The sequence below is a fragment of the Bufo bufo genome, chromosome 5, assembly GCF_905171765.1.
Source record: "Bufo bufo chromosome 5, aBufBuf1.1, whole genome shotgun sequence".
NCBI lineage: Eukaryota > Metazoa > Chordata > Amphibia > Anura > Bufonidae > Bufo > Bufo bufo.
In genome coordinates, this window is record NC_053393.1 from 514,466,461 (window position 1) to 514,486,541 (window position 20,081).

Consider the following 20,081-nt stretch of genomic DNA (forward strand, 5'->3'; position numbering starts at 1 on the left):
TCCAGTGTGTTACCATGGAGATGAAAAGCTGTAGACAAAAATTAGGAGATTTAATTAAGTAAATATTAAAAAGCTGTTTCTTTTTTTTTTATTATTTTTAATTTTAACCCCTTAAGGACCCTGCCATATTTCACCTTAAGGACCAGGCCATTTTTTGCAAATCTGACATGTGTCACTTTATGTGGTGATAACTTTAAAACACTTTTACTTATGCAGGCCATTCTGAGATTGTTTTCTCATTACATATTGTACTTCATGACAGTGATAAAATTGAGTCAAAAAATATTTTTTTATTTATAAACAAAATACCAAATTTACGAAAAAAAATTCCAAATTTCTGTTTCTCAACTTTTATAATAAATAGTAATACCTCCAAAAATAGTTATTACTTTACATTTCCCATATGTCTACTTCATGTTATAATCATTTTGTGAATGCCATCTTATTTTGGGGACGTTAGAAGGCTTAGAAGTTTAGAAGCAAATCTTGAAATTTTTCAGAAAATTTCCAAAACCCACTTTTTATGGACCAGTTCAGGTCTGAAGTCACTCTGTGAGGCTTATATAATAGAAACCACCCAAAAATGACCCCATTTTAGAAACTACACCCATCAAGGTATACAAAACTGATTTTACAAACGTTGTTAACCCTTTAGGTGTCCCACAAGAATTAATGGAAATTTTTTTGGCAGGTTTTCCATTTTAATCCATTTTTTTCCACTAACAAAGCAAGGTTTAACATCCAAAAAAAACCTCAATATTTATTGCCCTGATTCTGTAGTTTACAGAAACACCCCCTATGTGGTCGTAAACTGCTGAATGGGCACACGGCATTGCGCAGAAGGAAAGGAACGCTATATGGTTTTTGGAAAGCAGATTTCACTGGGATAATTTTAAGCTGCCATTTCACATTTGAAGAACCCATGATGCACCCCTAGAGTAGAAACTCCAAAAATGTGACCCCATTTTAGAAACTAAACCCCCCAAGGCTTTACAAAACTAATTTTACAAACTTTGTTAACCCTTTAGATGTTTCACAAGAATTAATGGAAAATGGAGATGAAATTTCAGAATTTCACTTTTTTGGCAGATTTTCCATTTTAATAATTTTTTTCCAGTTACAAAGCATGGGTTAACAGCCAAACAAAACTCAATATTTATGACCCTGATTCTGTAGTTTACAGCAACAACCGATATGCGGTCGTAAACTGCTGTACGGGCACACAGCATTGCGCAGAAAGAAAGGAATGCCATATGGTTTTTGGAAGGCAGATTTTGCTGGACTGGTTTTTGACACCATGTCCAATTTTAAGCCCCCCTGATGAACCCCTGGAGTAGAAACTCAAAAAAAGTGACCCCATTTTGGAAACTATGGGATAAGGTGGCAGTTTTGTTGGTACTATTTTAGGGTACATATGATTTTTGGTTGGTCTATATTACACTTTTTGTGAGGCAAGGTAACAAAAAATAGCTGTTTTGGCATCGCTTTTATTTTTTGTTATTTATAGTGTTCATCTGACAGGTTATATCATGCGGTATTTTTATAGAGAAGGTTGTTACAGACGCGACAATACCTAATTTGAATACTTTTTATTTTATTTTTAGTTTTACATAATAAAGCATTTTTTAAAAAAAATTTATTTTTTAGTGTCTCCACATTTTGAAAGCCGTATTTTTTATTTTTTGGTGACTGTCTTGTTTAGGGGCTCATTTTTTTCGGGATGAGATGACGGTTTGATTGGTGCTTTTTTAGAGTGCATATGACTTTTTGATTGCTTGCTATTACACTTTTTGTGATGTAAGGTGGCTTTTGTCACACCGTTTTTTTTTTTACGGTGTTCACCTGAGGGGTTAGGTCATGTGATATTTTTATAGAGCATGTTCTTACTGACGCGGCGATACCCAATATGTCTAAACAAAAACAATTATATTTTAGTGTATTGTCTGAGAGCCATATATTTTTTTTTAAGCGATTGTCTAAGGTAGGGGCTTATTTTTTGTGGGATGAGGTTACGGTTAGATTGGTACTATTTTGGGGGGCATATTCCTTTTTGATCGCTTGATGTTGCACTTTTAGTGATGTAAGGCGAAAAAAAAATGTTTTTTTGTAGCACAGTATTTATTTTTATTTTTTGACTGTGTTCATCTGAGTGGTTAGGTCATGTGATATTTTTATAGAGCTGGACATTATGGACGTGGCAATACCTAATATGTATACTTTTTTTTATTTATTTAAGTTTTACACAATAATAACATTTCTGGAAAAAAAATCATGTTTTAGTGTCTCCATATTCTGAGAGCCGTAGTTTTTTCAGTTTTTGGGGGATTTTCTTAGGTAGGGTATCATTTTTGCGAGATGAGATGACGGTTTTATTGGCACTATTTTGGGGTGCATATGACTTTTTGATCTCTTGCTATTACACTTTTTGTGATGTAAGTTGACAAAAAATAGCTTTTTTGACACCGCTTCGATTTTTTTTTTCACGCTGTTCACCTGAGGGGTTAGGTCATGTGGTATTTTTATAGAGCAGGTTGTTACGGATGCGGCAATACCTAATATGTCAACTTTTTTTATTTACTTAAGTTTTACACAATAACAGCATTTTTAAAACCAAAAGAATTATGTTTTAGTGTCTCCATATTCTGAGCGCCATATATATATATTTTTTGGGGCGATTGTCTTAGGTAGGGGCTTTTTCGGATGAGGTGATGGTTAGATTGGTACTATTTGGGGGGCATATGCCTTTTTGATCACTTGGTGTTACACATTTAGTGATGTAAGGTGGAAAAAAAAATTTTGTTTTAGCATTTTTTTTTTTTTTTTTTTTTACGGTGTTCATCTGAGGTTTTAGGTCATTTGATATTTTTATAGAGCCGGTCGATACGGATGCGGCGATACCTAATATGTCTACTTGGCATCTCCCTCCCTCTCCATACATTGAAATGCCGCAGTCAGCGCGGACCGCGGCACATCAGGGGTTAATGCACTGGCAGCGGTGTTTTCACTGATGCCGGCACATGCAGCAGCGGTCCGGCAATCAGTGACTTCCAGAACCCTGCCGCGGATCGGGCTGGCGCAGCTCCTGCACCCGCCCGATCAGTCCACCATACATGTACGGCGCTGGTCCTTAAGTCACGGACATCTGCGCCTTACATGTACGGTGCGGTCCTTAAGGGGTTAAAAGCACTTTTGTATACCTTTGGAGGCAATTATTTTTTAAAATTGATTAATTTTTTAATCATTATGAGGTAAAAAAAAAATTCAATTGGTGTTTATAAAAATTTAGAGTCCTTTTCTCCCTACAGAGCTGAGATGCTCTACTAGCAGGATATTAATTTTGTCTTTCTTCCAGGGTCCTTATCTCTGCTCTCTGACATTATAAACACTCATTATAGCTCAATCTTTATCTTACTGATAAGACTGTGATGAAATAAGTGTTTATGACCTTTTAGTAACTTACAGATAAGGCACAACATGAAAGTGAAAGTAGGATTTATGCAGCTAGAAAAACCGTTAACTCTTCGTAACAGAATGGCAAAAAAAAAATATTTTTAGCCCAAAATGAGTAAAATGCAAACATAAAAAATTGCCCCTGAAGGTGTACATATCCTTTAAATGCACAGAAAAAGTAAGAAAAATATGGTGCACAGTATTCTGCTTCATTCATCAGTACAATAGATAGAGTAGCAGTGCACATGCTTATCTGCTGTTCCATTCATATATAGCCCTACTGCCATTGTGTGTGTGTGTGTGTGTGTGTGTGTGAATACATACATAGATGTCAGTCACTGATAGCTGTACATAGGGTGGTCTTAACTATAGAAAAAGCAAAGATTTAAATGTATAAATTACAAGTTATACTGAATCTTTTCCCACAAAACCGTATATCAATCTGCTCAGCTCCTCCTGCTCTATAACATGCTGCCTGCAGATTGCTTTTCTTTTCATGGTGACAGGTTCCCTTTAAAGAGTTTTCTGGGATATCTTTTTTATTGCAAAGAAGCAGATTTCACCTTATGCATTGCAAATAGTTAAATCCACCATGAGAACCCACAACATAGATTGACAGACTGTGGATTAAAAATTTGCACAGGTCAAGTTATGGATGGTTTCCATTGCAGAAATTTTCCAGTGTGTGGGTGAATTCTTTTTTTTTACAGTATCATTTGTTTTGCACGCCATTCTACAGCCGACAATCTGTGTGGACGGACCATAGTTATTCTTATTTTTTGGTTGTTTGTTTACAATTGAAGAAAAAAAAACTGCTGTTGCTATATGGAAGCTGTCATCAAGCTGTAGTTCACATTAATGTGTCTCTGAATATATAATGCTGCCCTGACCATATTAACAAAAAGCTCTCGGATTAAAGTGGTTGTATGCGGTGAAAGAAAATCTTAAAAGAAGTCTGTCAGCAGTTTTGACCATGCTAAACTGCTGAAAGCATTAGGAAGTTGCCGGTAATAGCAGGACAAACATACCTCTTGAGGAGCTTTTCTCACCAAGAGTAGTGTGAATATGAATTCTTATTCTACCTGGTTCTGCTTCTGCAAGTGCCAAGGATTTGGAGCGTTGTAAAAGACTGTGAAGTGCTTCCTGCATTGAGTTGCTTCACATCCCATCCACTCTACATGACAGCTGTAGCATCCAACCAGAAGACCACTACAGAGGAGAGAAGGGGCTAAAAGCACTTCACATCAAAGCTCTGCCTCCAGGAGCAGAACGTGGCAGAATAAAACTTCATATTCTCACTACTCCTGATAATAAAAGCTCCACACAGGATATGTCCCTTCTGCCCCTACCTATTGCTGCCATCAGTTTAGCACAGTCAAAACTGCTGACAGACTCCCTTTAATAATAGATGTAGCAGACCTGAGTTTTTATAATATTCATGCTATCTCAGTGTATTATGTAGCTTGCTAGAGGACTACAAGTAAAACTAATGAATGTTCATTTTGCATGGACAAAAAAAACAGTTAAATGATATGTTTAGCTCTGCCACATCTGCGTGCACAAACCGACAGTAACTAATACAATGAATAAGACAGGAAAATTCCATTTGTTATTTTACATTATTATCCACAAAGACTAAGAGCCGCAATACAGAGGGGTTTGCAATTGACTCTATCTCTATAGTAACAAGGTTTAAACAAGGGGAAAGTGCTGTGAACTTCCCACCCTAACACCTCCACACATTCATATCTAGCACTGAGCTCAGAAAACATCCATTTAGATGACTAAGCTTTCCAAACGCTGTGGTTTACCAGAGAAAGTGAGCTGATTCACTGCTGATTAAACCTGAGAAGAAAGGAGAAGGAGAAATATGCAGATTCAGAAATGTGAAATAAGGAAAATATTAAAATTTCCATGACTTGCTTGAAAGACAGAAATATTGCTGAATACTGATATTTTAAATGTATCCAGAATGAAATGTTACCAGGCAGACCCTTTTGAAAATTTGAAGGTTTTTCTATTTTATTTAGAAAACCCATATTGAAATACTCTATTAGGGCGTTACATTAGATGGAGCCTAGTTACACAATAGGTGATTCATGAAAAAAAAAAAAAAAAATTTGTTTACATTTTTATTAGATTTAGAAAATTATTATTTTTTATGTAGGCTAACTCCCTATCAATTAAAAAGGCAGCCTCCCCTTAGTGATAGGTCCTCCGTTAATGAATTAGAGATAAGTAAATTTCTTAAAATTCAGTTCATACCCTATTCTCCATCAAATGGAAGAATCAAAAGGTGCATAGATGCCGGTGATGAGAACATAGTCCTGCCACTTTACAAAATCACTAGTCAGACCACACATGGAGTACTGTGTACAGTTTTGGGCTCCTGTGAACAAGGCAGACATAGCAGAGCTGGAGAGGGTTCAGAGAAGGGCAACTAAAGTAATGACTGGAATGGGTAGACTACAGTACCCTGAAAGATTATCAAAATTAGGGTTATTCACTTTAGAAAAAAGACGACTGAGAGGAGATCTTACAACTATGTATAAAAATATCATGGGTCAGTACAGAGATCTCTCCCATCATCTATTTATCCCTAGGACTGTGACGAGGGGACATCCTCTGCGTCTGGGGAAAGAAGGTTTGTACACAAACATAGAAGAGGATTCTTTACGGTAAGAGCAGTGAGACCATGGAACTCTCTGCCTGAGGAGGTGGTGATGGTGAGTTCAATAAAATTGTTCAAGAGGGGCATGGATGTATTTCTGGAGTGTAATAATATTACAGGTTATAGTTATTAGATTTCTGGAGATGGGTCTTTGATCTGTGGAGTTATTCTGATTGCCTGATTGGAGCCAGGAAGGAGCCAGGAATTTTTTCCTCCTAAAATGAGGAAAGTTGGCTTCTATCTCACTTTTTTTTTTTCTTCCTTCCCCTGAATCAACTTACAGGATAAAAGGCAGAACTGGATGGACAGATGTCTTTTTTTTTTGTTCTTGTGGCTTTTGGCCCATCACATTTTTATGCAACATATTATTAAAAAAGCCTCACTATGTTTCCTTTGTCCTCCTCTATTTCCAGGATACATTTTCTGATTATGTGTCCTATTATTAGAAAACCAGCCACAAATATTTTTAAAAAAGTGATGATTGTAAATTAAAATGTGACTAGTCTAATGTAATATTAGAAAACCATGAATTTCTAGTCCAAATCAAACCTCAATAGAGACAAGCCAAAAGAAACTTGAAGTCAGACAGGAGACCATTAACCATACATTTAAGCCCAGGCAGCTCACAGCTAGGACAAAGCTAATGCTTTTCACTCTCTTTGTGTACCTGTAGTTTGATATGGGTTAAAAAATATTATATTTGGTAGTAGATAAATTCGGCGTTACAGCAACTGAATTTTATGCAAATAATGATTTTATTATATCCGAGTTATTGAACGCCTTGTATATTACTGCAAGATACTATTCAGTGCTACAGCTACACATTTTACTACAAAAACTGCATTATTATATTACAATTGTACATTGTCAATACCAGTGTGCAGTGTGTTTGTAGGACATTTTTATTGTGCTGCTGTTTTTAAATTACAGAAAAAACACTTTCAATTTTGTGAATGACATTTCATAATCTGCGTACTAAACCCAAGATTTTTCATTTATTGCGCTCATAATACAGTATCTGATAAACAGAAGCATCGCAAATTCAAAACCCAACCCAAGCTGTCTGGCTAGTAGTAGTAGGCCAAAGTTCTCCTTGGCTTCTGTGTCATGGTCTTACCTTCTTGCTGTTCTCCTTCGTTTGACATGTGCTGGCGGCCATCTTGGTTTCTGGGTTTCTTGTAGCCTTCCACCCTGCGGCTCCTCCTTCCCACTGGGAGGAGCTGGATGCCTAGCTCATATATATAGGAGGTCTGTGGCTTCAGTTCCTTGCTTGGTCCTCTTGTGTTCACATGCTTCTAAGACTGCTGCTGCTTCTGGTTCCTGATCCTGGCTTCGTCTGACTACCCTGCTGGTTCCTGATCCTGGCTTCGTCTGACTACCCTGCTGGTTCCTGATCCTGGCTTCGTCTGACTACCCTTCTGGTTCCTGACCTCTGGCTTCGCAAAGACTCTGCTCGGTTTCACCATCCGTTTGGACTTTTGCTTTACAGCTTTATTTTCAATAAAGCCTTCTTATTTTCTCTTATCTCTTGTTGTACGTCTGGTTCATGGTTCCGTGACATTAGGACCAAGCCATGAATTCTGACGGTACAGGGCCATCCTCGCTACCCACGCTGGTTGCCAGACTTGATCAGCAGGATCACCTGTTGGGTCGGTTCGCTGTGGCGTTGCAAACCCTGCTTGAACGCACGGCTCATTTCGCTCCCGTTGCCAATGGGTCGGTTGTCGCTCCTGGGCTCGCTCCTACTGCCGCTCCGGTTGTTGCGCCAGAGTCTACCCCGACACCTGTTGTTGCGCCTGCGGTGTTTCGGGGTATGACCGGTTCTGCCCCTCTTCCACAGCGCTTTGGGGGAGAGCCAACTCAGTGCCGAGGTTTCCTTAACCAGGTGGGCATTTATTTCGAGTTGCTGCCACATGCCTTTCCTACTGAGAGATCAAAGGTGGGCTTCTTGATCTCGCTGCTCTCGGACAAGGCCTTGGCCTGGGCCAGCCCTTTATGGGAGAACAACAATCCGGTGGTTGCCGAGTTTTCCGGTTTTGTTGCTTCTCTTCGGAAGGTATTCGATGTACCGGCTCGTGCTGCCTCTGCTGCGAAGCTCCTTATGTCCATCAGACAGGGTTCACGATCCGTAGCTGAATACGCCATTGAGTTTCGTACCCTGGCAGCAGAGGTGGGCTGGAATAATGAGGCTCTGGTCGCTGCTTTCTCTCATGGTCTCTCGGATGCCTTGAAGGATGAGGTTGCAGCTAAGGACCTACCAGTTGAGCTCGAGTCTCTTATTTCTTTGCTGATTTTGATTGACACCAGACTCAGGGAGAGACCTTCCTTTAAGGAGAACCTGCGGAGGTCTTCTAACAGATTGGTGCCTACGTTTGCTGTCCCACCCGTGCCTCCCTCTCCTCCCACGCCTCCTGGGGATGACTTGTCTGGGGGTGAACCCATGCAGCTGGGGTTTGCTCGCCTGTCCGAGGGGGAGAGGGCACTCCAGAGACGCGAGGGCCGATGCATGTACTGTGGTCTCGGTGGGCATTTTCGGTTGGCATGTCCGAACCGTCCAGGGAAACGCTCGTACCTGAGATCCTGTCGGGGGCAGATCTTGGGTGGAGTCTCCTCGTCCCCGGTTTCCCGTGTTGACAAACCACTGATCACTGTTGTCCTCTCCTGGGTCGGGGGCTCGGTGACGACCCAGGCGTTGGTGGACTCTGGTGCTGGTGGTTTGTTCATTGATAGTGTGTTCGCTGCCGCCAATTCCATTCCTCTGCAGGCTCGAGGTTCCCCACTGGCTCTTGAGGCGATAGACGGCAGACCCCTTCTGCCGCCACACGTGACTCATGAGACCCTTCCAGTGGGGATAGCCATTGGTGCCGTTCACAGAGAGTCGGTCTGCCTCCAGGTTATTTCGTCTCCACACTACTCGGTGGTCTTGGGGTACCCCTGGCTCCAGAAGCATAATCCGACTTTCGATTGGAGATCGGTCGAGATCCTCTCGTGGTCACCGCAGTGTGGGGCTAGTTGCATCCATGGGTCTGTCAAGTTGCTGTGTACTTCCTCGGACTCTCTGTTGCCTCCTGAATACGAGGAGTACCGGGATGTATTCGATAAGGTGCGCGCGGTTGCCCTACCTCCGCACCGCCCATACGATTGTGCCATAGAGTTACAATCTGGTGCCGTTCCTCCTCGTGGCAAAGTCTATCCACTGTCGGTAGCGGAGAATGAGGCCATGGAGGAGTACGTGAGGGAGGCGCTTTCACGCGGACACATTCGCAAATCTTCGTCCCCGGCAGGGGCTGGATTTTTCTTTGTGAAAAAGAAGGGCGGTGAGTTGAGGCCTTGCATCGATTACAGGGGTCTCAATCGCATCACGATCAAGAACGCTTACCCGATACCCTTGATTTCCGAGCTGTTCGATCGCCTTAAAGGGGCCACGGTCTTTACCAAACTCGACCTGAGGGCGGCATATAACCTGGTAAGGATCAAGGCGGGCGATGAGTGGAAGACCGCGTTTAACACCAGGACCGGTCATTATGAATCCTTGGTTATGCCCTTTGGGTTGTGCAATGCGCCCGCAGTCTTTCAGGAATTCATCAACGATGTTTTCCGTGACCTGTTGCAGCAGTGTGTGGTGGTCTATTTGGATGACATCTTGGTATATTCTGAATCCATGGAGGCCCACATTCTGGATGTCAGACGAGTGTTGCAACGGTTACGAGAGAACAAGCTGTTCGGTAAGCTTGAGAAATGCGAATTTCACCGATCCCAGGTAACCTTCTTAGGTTACATCATTTCCGCTGAGGGGTTCTCCATGGATCCTGAGAAGGTTTCGGCTGTCTTACAGTGGCCCCAGCCCAGTGGTCTTCGTTCCCTGCAGCGCTTTTTGGGCTTCGCCAATTATTATCGGAAGTTCATCAGGGACTTTTCCATGCTGGCCAAGCCTCTCACGGATCTGACCAGGAAGGGCAGTAATTCCCAGGTCTGGCCGCTCGAGGCCATCCGAGCTTTTGAGGCCCTAAAGTCCGCCTTTGTGTCGGCTCCGATTCTGTCGCATCCCAACCCTGGGTTGCCCTTTGTCCTCGAGGTGGACACGTCTGAGACGGGAGTAGGCGCCCTTCTGTCTCAGCGTAGAACACCAGAGGGTCCTCTGCTTCCTTGTGGGTTTTACTCCCGGAAACTGTCTTCCGCGGAGTGCAACTATCAGATTGGTGACAGGGAGTTATTGGCCATCGTGCAGGCCCTTAAAGAATGGAGGCACTTGCTCGAGGGTTCGGTGGTTCCGGTTCTCATCCTGACGGACCACAAGAATCTGACCTACCTTTCTGAGGCCAAGAGATTGACACCACGTCAGGCCAGATGGGCTCTGTTCTTGTCACGTTTTAATTACGTGGTCTCCTACCTACCCGGTTCCAAGAACATCAGGGCGGATGCCTTATCACGGCAGTACTCCGAGCTGTCCAGGGAGGAGTCGATTCCGACTTCGATCATACCTCCGAATCAGATCTTGGCCGCCATTCGCACCAGCCTGACCTCTCCCCTGGGTGAGCAGATTTTGGCGGCTCAATCTGGTGCTCCCTCTGGGAGACCCAACGGCAGATGTTTTGTGCCTGAGGAGTTGCGCACTCGGTTGTTGCGAACCTACCATAACTCCAAGACCGCGGGGCATCCTGGAAAGAATCAGCTGTCCTGGGCTGTTTCACGTCTGTTCTGGTGGCCTTCCCTACGTTCCGACATCGCTGCATATGTAGCGGCATGCTCCGTTTGTGCCCAGAGTAAGTCCCCTCGGCACCTTCCGTTGGGCCTTCTGCAACCCATAGCCACCGGGGAGCGCCCATGGTCACACCTGGGGATGGATTTCATTGTGGACCTCCCTGCATCCCGAGGCCATACGGTCATTCTCATGATTGTGGATCGGTTTTCCAAAATGTGCCACTGTGTTCCTCTCAAGAAGTTACCCTCTGCACAAGAGTTGGCCACGATTTTTGCCAGGGAGGTCTTCCGGTTGCACGGTTTGCCCAAGGAGATTGTGTCGGATCGGGGGAGTCAGTTTGTGTCCAGGTTCTGGCGCGCCTTTTGCTCCCAGTTGGGGATTCATCTCTCCTTCTCCTCGGCCTACCACCCTCAGTCCAATGGGGCCGCTGAACAATCCAATCAGGCCTTGGAGCAATTCCTTCGTTGCTATGTCTCCGATCACCAAGACAATTGGGTTGACCTCCTGCCTTGGGCTGAGTTTGCCAGGAACACGGCGGTGAACTCTTCCTCTGGGACGTCTCCCTTCATGGCCAATTATGGGTTCCAACCTGCCGTGTTACCGGAGCTATTCTCTCCCCAGGATATTCCGGCTGTGGAGGATCACCTTTCCGTCCTACGTGCTTCTTGGGTACAGATCCAGAAGTCCCTTGAGGTCTCTGCGCAGCGCCAGAGACTCCAGGCTGATCGCAGACGAGCGCCTGCTCCTTCCTACCAGGTCGGAGACCGTGTATGGTTGTCCACCCGCAACCTCAACCTTCGAGTGCCCACTCCCAAGCTGGCGCCTCGCTTTGTTGGTCCCTTCCGAGTGCTTCGCAGGGTAAACCCGGTAGCCTATGCCCTTGCGCTTCCTCCTGGCATGCGGATCTCCAACGTGTTTCATGTCTCCCTGTTGAAGCCACTGGTGTGTAATCGTTTCACTTCCTCGGTTCCTCTGCCTCGTCCGGTCCAAGTGGGCAATCGTGAGGAATATGAGGTGAGCAATATCCTGGACTCACGCCTGGTCCGCGGTCGGTTGCAGTTTTTGGTCCATTGGCGTGGTTATGGTCCAGAGGAGCGTTCCTGGGTTCCCTCCGCAGATGTCCATGCTCCTGCCTTGCTCCGAGCCTTCCACGCACGCTTCCCTCAGAAACCGTTTTGTGCTCCGCGGAGGAGGGGCCCTTGAGGGGGAGGTACTGTCATGGTCTTACCTTCTTGCTGTTCTCCTTCGTTTGACATGTGCTGGCGGCCATCTTGGTTTCTGGGTTTCTTGTAGCCTTCCACCCTGCGGCTCCTCCTTCCCACTGGGAGGAGCTGGATGCCTAGCTCATATATATAGGAGGTCTGTGGCTTCAGTTCCTTGCTTGGTCCTCTTGTGTTCACATGCTTCTAAGACTGCTGCTGCTTCTGGTTCCTGATCCTGGCTTCGTCTGACTACCCTGCTGGTTCCTGATCCTGGCTTCGTCTGACTACCCTTCTGGTTCCTGACCTCTGGCTTCGCAAAGACTCTGCTCGGTTTCACCATCCGTTTGGACTTTTGCTTTACAGCTTTATTTTCAATAAAGCCTTCTTATTTTCTCTTATCTCTTGTTGTACGTCTGGTTCATGGTTCCGTGACATTCTGATCAGTGTCACATTATTATTGAGAACAAAGAGGATGAGACAGTGGACTGGATGGCTCATTCTTCCTATTAGTCACAGTGGGATGATGTGAATATTATCTTTGAGTCTGACACTGTGCATTGGTAAGGCGCCTAAGTCAGGATTTGGGGGGTACTATCTCTCCTTGGGGCCTTAATGAGGGCATTAGGAGAGTTATAGGCCATAAATGCTCTTTTGGAATTCTGGGAAGAAAGAGATGCAAATGAGCTCTTAACATGATTTGCCTCTAATGCCACCAGATGTAAGGCAGCTATCCTATAAACCCCAAATCCTTACAGGCCTCTCACCCAGTTAAGCCAGTACTCTCTGCTCTGCACTGATAAGAGGCAATCACCCAAAACAGCTGTCTGCAGATGAGGTTCTGGCTTATTTAATATGCAAGTCATGTCTCAAGGTAACATTAGAGGCAGAACTCATCTCTATCTTTACTGCCCCCTCCTACTGGGGTGCCTTCTTTTTTTCCTAAGAAGAGGCAACAATACCCATGTGCTATGGAAGATACTAAAAATAGCCTTCATGTTGATTACTTGTGTAAGAACAGTTAGCTTTTGGCCTGCCATAAGGAGTTTCAGGCAGAGGCAGGAGACCCCATGCATATCTGGGTTGGTGGTATTAGTAGTGGCACTTATAGCCACAGTGGTTGAGGTAGTGGTAACAAAAGTGGTACTCAGGGCAAATACAGAAAAGGGAATCGGGAGGGGGTCCAAGGAGCCCACACTGACATATCACAGTTTCATAAAAGTGACAGGGACGGTGTCCCTATGATGATTGTGTGTTAGACAGGACCTGGGAGCTGGATCGGGGTGCTGAGGAAGAGGAGGATACATCTAAGAGAAGGGTGGTGGTCATAGAGGCAGTAAAGAAATGGCAGGTCCAGATCTGCTTCTATTGTGGTCATCTCTGGTGATGCCGCTGATACTGTGGGGGCAGGCTGAAAACGTGAAATACCTACTCCAAGCTCGGCTACTGCTAGTTCTGTGCGAGTATCTGCTATAGGGTGATTTTTCTCCACAAGGCTGGCACACAAAACTACAGCCATGTGCAAGATCTGCAGGATTATAATAAGCTATGGGTGTTTGAATACAACCATAGTAAGGCTACTTTAACACTTGCGGCAGAGGATTCCGGCAGGCAGATCCGGCAATCCGGACGCAAACGGATGCATTTGTGAGACGGATACAGATGCGGATCTGTCTGACAAATACATTGCAATACCAGATCCATCTTTTCGGCTGTCATCCGGAAAAACGGATTCGGTATTAATTTTTTTCCCCATGCGCAGATTGCGGTTTTCCGGAACACTTAGTACCAGATCCGGCATTAATACATTTCAATGGAAATTAATGCCGGATCCGGCATTCCGGCAAGTGTTCAGGATTTTTGTCCGGAGAGAGAAATGCAGCATGCTGCAGTATTTTCTACGGCCAAAAAACGTAAGAGGGACTGAACTGATGCATCCTAATGCATACTGAACCGAATGCTCTTGATTCAGAATGCTTTAGGATAAAACCGATCAGTTTTTTTCCGGTATTGAGCCCCTTGGATGGAACTCAATACCGGAAAAGAAAAATGCTAGTGTTAAAGTACCCTAACCAGGGCTCTATTGCAATTCTATTGGAAAATAGAACTGCCCAGCATTCTGAAAGTGAAGAAGTCTCCTTCTCCTGGTCTTCTTTGTGGCAGCATAGCCACATCCACAACCAGTATATTGTCATTGTCCTTAGACTCCTCCTCCTTTGGTCAGTCATCGATAATGGTACAGTATGTGTGGCTAGAAAACAACTCTATGCCCTCAGTAATTCGTTTGTGAGAAAGCTGAACTCCCACCTGTCCAAGTTGCTGGCAGTACAGTTGATACCTTACCACTTAGCTGTGGTAATTGTGGTGCAGTCCCACACTTTCACCAAAAATATAATTTTTCTCTTAAATGTAATTCTTCTCTACGGCATCAGCCACAGTTCCATGCTTTCGCCAAAATCTAATTATTTTCAAAAACAGAATGTCACGACTATGCTCATGGTCGTGACTTTTGGACCCGCATGCTGTTGCCGCGGTCTGGTCTTGTTATCAATCACAGGTGAGGGCTGAAGTATGTGGCCTCATGTGTGGTTGCCGCTGGCGACATGATGTTAGTCACAGTATAGCGGCCTGAGCTGTTGCTAGGCAGCTTGCTGTTAAGGGCATGCGGTTGCACCTGGCAACCTGTCTTTGTAGGTGTGCCTTTTGGTCTGTATGGTGTGCACTGTGAGATTTCCCCTTCACTTGCGGTTGCTCGCGGTAACGTGTGGTGTTGTGTGCATGTGGGGCAGTGTCTCGGCCTTCTGGCTGATTCCCAGGACATGGTTGCCACGCATGCCGTTGCCGGCGGTAACAGGTGGAGTGTGGTGTTTATGTGTGTATTTCCCTTTAAGTGGTTTCCGTTCTTTGCCTGGTGTAGGAAGGGTTAACTCCCTTCTTAGTGTGTGAACACTGGGTGTGTCTGTGTGTGGGTGGGGCTACTTGGGCTATTTTGCCTCTGCTGGATGCCTGTAGCTGAGGGGTACTTCAGCCATGTTGCTCCTGGTATTATACCATCTATCCAGTGAGGGCCACCCTTGTGGTCATGAGATATGTTTAGACATTGTTGTTCTGTTGTTATTATATGTCTAGTGGTGTTTCTATGTTTATTGCAGCTTATGGTTGTGCTTTGTGTGTGTGCTGTGTACTTTTGTGTTTGGTGTGGACATTAGCACTTGTGCACGGGTTCCAGTCTCTGTGGCAGGTAGGTGTGGTACTAGTTTCACTACTTGCCATTGCCATATGTCTGTATATAATTTCCCTTCTCCTTGCAGCTTGGCCAGTGAGACTCCTGTTCCTCCGTGTCTAGGAGGAACAGGTCGTCTTACCCTGCTCCTAGTCCAGGGTTTTCCTCAGGGCTAGTAGGGACCCCAGGTTCCGGAGTATGAGCCCTCCTACCATCAGGGTTGGCTCATACAGTTAGGAGTCAGGGTCAGAATTAGGGACGCGTTAGGAGGTGACCTGCTCCCTGATCCTGTCGTCCTGACCTAGCAGCTACCTTTATCTATGACACCGCACGGCTGAGGGTTTCCCCCACTCTCAGCCGTGACACCGAATTCTTCTGTATGCCATCAGCCACAGTTTTTGCCATATCCCATCAGTCTGACTCTTGGATGGGTGTCCTTCAATAAAATGTCACTCTTTTCAAAATGCCATCAGTTGGATGTTTTGCTACGCAGGCGTCCATAAAAATAGTTTCATCATTATAGAAATGTGGAGCATTTCCATGCCTTTACCAAAATTGAATTTGGCGGTATGTACTTCTGCCCAGCTGTCCATCTTTTTTGATTTTTTTTTAAAACTGTCTCACTTTCTAAATGATTGTTGCTTTTCACTGGCACATACCATGTTTGCTGAACCCACAGACTTTTGGGCAGACAGACTGGAACAGTGGCCGATACTGACCCATTTTGCTCTGGCTGCACTGTCTTGTCCAGCCTCCAGTGTCATCTCAGAAAGGGTTTTCAGTGCAGCAGGTAGTGCTGTCCTCTACCAGTGTACAAACCATCACTTTTGTTAAAGTGAATGAGTCATGGATCCTCAAGGATTTTCACACATCTCCTGCTAAAGACAATGAAAAGATCTGCTATTGCTGATTGTGGCTTTTTATTGCAAGCTCCATCATGCTACTGCCAATGTCTGCCTGCCTACCATCATGTGCTGTACCATATGGCTGCTTCTGCTGCCACCACTGTCACAGCTGCTTACTTCCCACTGCTAATCCCTCTACTGATACTTCCATTACCCCTACTATCATTGCCATTACCCCTACACAACCGCCACCACTACTACTCCAACACAGCCATGCACACATCTACCTGCTACCTTGTCTGTTCCCTTCTGTGCTACTTCAGCTGGCGCTACCCTTGGTGCCACTATTTCCCCTACAGACCTTAACCTTCCACATCCACATTGTACTGCAGCTGCTTTTTTTCTTCAACTTCAGAACAAGCCGCTGTTTCTTCCGAAAATTAACAGTTGTGTGTGTATAAATATGGGCAGGCATTCTGCTTGTGCAGAACAAGTCACTGTTTCCCATGACTTTAACATGTGTGTATAAACAGAGGCAGGGACCTGCCCCATTAAGACATAATTCTTGGAAGCTTAGTCCCAACAAGCCACATTTCTTTTATAACATTGTGTGTATTTAAAGGGGTTCTCTAGGCATTTACCCATAGCTCTATATGTCAATATACCTCTGACATTATTTGCTCTTGCTGTCATTGTGTTAAAGGAAGCGGGAGAAGAGAGAAAGATCAAAAATTCATAAAAATAAAAAAGAGATAACAAAAAGATATAACAATTATTGGAGTCATAGGAGACCTCAGAGCGTCATATGACAATTTTTCAGCCAACTGGAGCATATTTGATTTATATAGAATCGATTCAGACACAAATCTTATTATTTCTTTTTTAATTTGATTAATCAGACACAGAACAAATTTTAAGAAGTTTGGTCATCTCTAATAAATACCTTATAAAACTGCTAGCAAAGATGACTTTTTAAAGGTTAGGGGTAGTGTTGAGCAAATCAAAGCCAAGTAATTTGATTTCGATCTGAATTTCAGGAAAAATTTGATTTGCCACGAAGCCGAATTTCTTCACGCTTCGTGGTTAACAATCTCTATTTCCTGAAATGGTGGCAAAAAAAAAACTCATCCATTTGCTCGTGGAGAGGCCATCATGGCCATATTGATTGAAGATACTGTGCGAAATCTCGTGCAGGTTGACGTGTGATGTTACCGTGCTGGCCAGGCACAGTGATGTCATCAGTGATGACTTGCATGCGCTCGGCCAGCGTCATGACATCATCACATCACCGAGTGAGATTTCACGTGGTATCTTCAATCAAGATGGCCATGACGGCCTCTCCGCAAGCAAATGCATGACATGAGTATGTTTTTTGTTTTTTAACCGGATTAACCCCTGATATGCCTTAATTTTAATCTCAGATGCCGCAGAGTAAATTTTCCCATTTTGGTACAGAATGCAGCAAGAGAACAGCCTGTTCATCCAATGGACATCTTCCAGTCCTTGCTGTGCGGTCTACCGATGGCTCACAATCTACCATTTGCCTGCTTCAAGGCATAGAAAAAAATATAGATATTGAGCACACGCCTGTGATAATTACTTCTATCATACACGTTACATTACAATTTTATATGTCTTTTTTACAAATACTATACTTACTCCTAAAGAGACTATGTTCCTTAGAGTTCACATGGGTTTGAATGCAATTACTACTCTGCGCCCTACATTTTACGCATTACATTACAAAGCTTACAACCTTATATATACAGCCAGCTCCCTTCCAGTAAGTAACAAGTCATATTATCAGCGTAGAACAGGCTATTAGCATAGTGGATATGGCCACAGGGTAAATTATACAAGAGACAAGAACACACAGCATGCAAAGTAGATTCACGTCGTTCCAGGAACATCCTAGAAAAGATAGATTATATTTATTCTCTGCCACATGTCATTAACATAACTCGTAATAAAGTCTTCATTTCATTAGATTTCCTTATATCCATATGTTAAATCATTACAGCAATCACAGTTTCCATTAGCTCCTCGCAGAACTGCTTAAAACATATTTAAAAATGATAGAAAATAATAAAAGTACTGCACCATTTCTCCATTTATATAGTAAAGAGCAAAGACTTTACAGCATCAGACCAAAGTATAAGTAAAATATACAAGATATACAATGTATAAGAAAAATACACAAAAATGGCAATTTAGCAGAACTGATTTTTTTTTTTTTTACCTGAATACATTTTTGTTATTCATTTAATCTGCCTCCTAGTGGCTATAAGCTTCATTACATGTGTCTAATATTTCCAGTTTAGGCTTTGTTCAAATGTGGCCAAACCAGGGCGTCAGTGGTGGTGTAAGGCAAATCTCCTGCACAAAAGAACGGCAGGACAAACTTGTCGGCTTTTTTGAAAAAATCATTACGCCTAGGGGATTGCTGCTGTTAGTCCAATGCAAAATGTAAATTTCCCACCTCTGTAGTAAAGCAGCCCAACAGCAAAACTACAACATAGCGGCCCCATATAATACAAACATTTTTTGTTTAAAATGATACAGTAATATGCAAATTAGCTCTCCTCCAGAAGGAAGAAAATGGTCTTCAGTGCCACCTATAGGTAGTAACTATATAAGTCCATGTGCACATGTACAGGAAGCGTTCAGGCATCACGTATCTCATATATGGTCAGCCTACCAAGAATTTAAACTCTATGGTCAATTATTAGGCATGATGAAAAATAATACATTCTGTGGCAATGCAGGATAATAGTAGAGACGTACAACACATTCAATATAAGGCAGTAGAAATGTCCTACTGGAGCATCAGGATAATACATGCTCACATTTAAAGGTCCTACAAACCCACCTTAATTACACGTAATAGAAAACATGTTAGGTTCCCCTAAAAAAACATAAATTTTTCTAACTCTGGACAGTCTCCTTAAAGAATGTCTAACCCCAAATCTAGCAAATGTGATACTGTGAAACTCCTTTGCTGCTACCACCCAAAATCCCAGTCAAAAAGATTTGCTAGAGGGGTGGCCTTCCAAAGACGAGGCCCAACATACACAGACAACAATGTGAAATTAACATTTTTAGTGGCGCTTTTCTAGTTTTCCATTTCATTATCTAAATTTAAAAAATATTCCCATAATCCTGAAATCTTGCAGTTTTAACACCAACCACTAAGCCTCCTAGCAGGCTGTCACCTCCTGTTCTGAAGAGATCACTTCTCAGCAGTCATCTCATTATCATTACAGGCTGGATTACAATGACAATGCATAGATAACACCGCAACACAGCACCATAATAGGTAATGGTTACAGCTCACTTTCTCCCCCTCCCTACCCAATGACCTCTGCGCAGGTCACACAGTATGCCCATAACACTCAACCAATGAGTCATCTCCAGACTACAGATTCCTATGGTCCATGGCTGCCCTAAATTACATTTTTGGAACTGTTAGTAAAAGAGGAGAGCTGCAGCTCAGACAAGATGGCTGGCCCATAATATTATGTAAAGTAACAGAATAAAGAAAAATATACAGATAATAAAAGCTATTAAGAAAAAAGGAGTATCTGTGTCTGGTTTTAATATAATTTTTTTTATTTCTTATAGATAGGGAGTGGTCTTCTCAAAGGAGTGGTCTTTTACAGATGTATATTAGTGTGAATACACTGTGTGCAAGAGGTCCAGAAAAATGATCACTCTTTATCTCCTGTGCTGAACATATCGAGGACCATTAACATTCATATGTGTGACTGATATTAACAGATCTTATAGGCAGCACTTTCACAAGTTTATCCATTAAGTTTAGGGCGCCTTTAAATAATACCTCACACTCCATAAAAACACAATTATCTGTATAACCTTGTGGGCAGAGCGCTCGGCTTTTGCATCAATAAACATTAATTTAAGAAGAGAACAAAAGGGAATTCATGCAAATTTGAGTACAAATAGCTTTTATGTCCAAATCAGACGTGCGGCC